This window comes from Penaeus japonicus, unplaced genomic scaffold (assembly GCF_977035675.1).
Source record: "Penaeus japonicus unplaced genomic scaffold, GWHDUDI00000001_assembly GWHDUDI00000001, whole genome shotgun sequence".
Lineage (NCBI taxonomy): Eukaryota > Metazoa > Arthropoda > Malacostraca > Decapoda > Penaeidae > Penaeus > Penaeus japonicus.
The window spans coordinates 16,566,862-16,569,361 of record NW_028234403.1 but is presented as its reverse complement, the minus strand read 5'-3'; the positions used below and the strand labels follow the sequence as shown (position 1 = coordinate 16,569,361).

The 2,500-nt window shown below is 35.0% G+C and overlaps 1 protein-coding gene across 1 annotated transcript in view; it reads right to left on the bottom strand.

The window, feature by feature from the left end:
- The window catches only part of LOC122248007 (uncharacterized), a 330,975-nt gene that overhangs the window by 149,521 nt on the left and 178,954 nt on the right, over positions 1–2,500 (bottom strand). The gene's annotated exons all lie outside the window — the stretch shown is intronic.

The window sequence follows — 2,500 nt, the reverse complement described above, 5'->3', positions numbered from 1 at the left end:
AATATACATATATAATATATAATATATATATATATATATATATATATATATATGTGCATATATATATATATATATATATATATATATATATATATATATATATATATATATATATATATATATATATATATACTTTAAATAATTTTGTATGTACGATAAAAAAGAGAAAGTTATTGGTGAGAAATAATGAGACAGACAGCTATAGATAGATAGATAGATAGATATGTATAGACACACATATACTTCTTTAATGTTTACTGATCCGTTTGTACCCCATGAGCACGCTGGAGAGAGACGAAAAACGTTAGTCGGGAACCAAGGAATCAAATCGTATTACATCTCGAAAGGTAATAGTAGTGAAAATAGTGATATAATGAGGATAACGATAACGAATAATAATGATGATAATTTGAATGATGATGATAACAATAATGATAGTAATGATACATACATTATGTACCATATGTCTTATCTATACGCACACACGAGAACCGAACATTCCTGTACCTAGCGTTGAAAAAAAAAAAGAAAAAAAAAAAGAAGAGGTGAACGAGAGTCCAGACGCCTCGCGCTCAGGTAAAAGTTTGAATTACTTTTCTAACAAAATTTGTTTCGACAATTTCGAAACTAATCTTGCTTCCCTTCGGACACCCAGGACGTCCCTCGCACGACACACCAGCGTGAGGTTCTCCGTCAAAGTGTCAGGGATGACTGGCCTCACAAGCAACATGATGGGGTACGTATACACAGAGAGGCAAGGCAAGGTTGACGTAAATATATTGTTGAAAGGGAATGAAAAAGAGAAGGTAGGTGGTGTTAGATAAAAGGGAAAAGGGAAGAGAGAGAATGATTAGGATTCCTCCGCCCACAAAAAAATAAAATAAAAAGAAGTGACTAGAATAGATTATGGAAATGAGATACATAAGGAAGGCATAAACAGCAACAACCAAACAGTAAACAACAAGAATGAATAGATGAAAAAAAAAAAAATAAAAATAAGGAAGTGGCGTAAAGTGATGGGCCACAAAAACAAACTAGGCGTAAAAAGTAAACGATAAAAGAAGAAAGAGATAAAAGCGTAAACGCTATCAAAAGAAATAAAACAAAGTGGGCGTGAAAAGAAGATGATGAAAAAAAAAAAAAAAACACACACAAAGTAATTGGAAACAAAAATAGACAAAACACTGGACGTAAAAAAAAAAAATAATAAAAAAGGAAAGAAAAGGTGGATGAAGGTTGAAAGAGAAACTTTGAACCCAGATGCTAAGTAAGAGAGGGGGAGACACGGGGTGTTATCGAACCCAGCAGCAAAGGCTTGAATGTAAAGGTCAGAGGTTAAGTAGGGAAGCAGACGAAGAAGAAGAAGAAGAAGAAGAAGAAGAAGACGAAGAAGACGAAAATGAAAACAAAATGGAAAAGGAAAACGAAAAGTAAGATACATATGAAAATGAAATTTAGATAAAAACATAAAGAGAATGAAAATGAAAATGAAAAATGGAACTAATAAAAAAGGAAACGAAAAAGAAAAGAGTACGGAATAGAAAAGAAAAAGCAGATGAAGAAAAAGAGAAAAGAAGAAGAAAAGCAGAAGGGAAGATATTTCGAAAGACTATGGTACCAACAATATATTAAAGATTAAGCTAAGAGAAAAAATCGTATTGAACAATTTACAAAAAAAAAAAAAAAAAAGTTATAAAATGTAAGACAATTGATCGGGAATGAATGCAGAAGAATCATGAAGAGAGAGAGAGAGAGACAGACAGACAGACAGACAGACAGACAGACAGACAGACAAACAGATAGATAGATAAACAGAAAATAATACGAATGAACACTACAACCCACAGGCAAGAACACACACAGCAATTTTCCCCCGATGAAGGTAGAAAAAGAGGAGCTCGAGATAAGAAAGGCATCCGAAGAAGCACTGACCACGTCCGGACTTGAGTAAACGGTTAACGCGCAGAAATGTATCAGTGATGACGGGAGGAGATGGGAAGTCGCCAGGGGGGCGATGGGGAGACAAAGCAATGTAGGAAAACGCCCTCGGGAAGGAGATGTGAACCTGATAGCAAGGAAAAGCTGCGAGGAAGCGGTCTAGCACAGAGAAAATACGGCAAGATGGAATACTGAAAGACGTTGAAGATTGGACGGAGGGAAGATGAACCTTCTTTATGAAAACGCTGGAGGAAATGTGTGTATTTTCTAAGGAGAGGATAAAGCGTGCGAGTGAGAGGGATTCTGGTATTTTCTCAACATCGTAAAGATTATTGGCAACACAAGTGAGAAGGCAACAAGTTATTAATATCCTTCAGATGGAAAGTATCCTAGGAAAGATTGGGAAAAACGTTGTTAACATACAAGACAAGTACGTTTGGATTACGCTTTTAATTTAATTTCCATTTTTTAATGAAGATAAAAGCTTTTAAGATCCACATCCTCACCATCAGATATTACACCTCAGAAAACACGGCCCTGTAACCAAGCCGTAATGGAAACG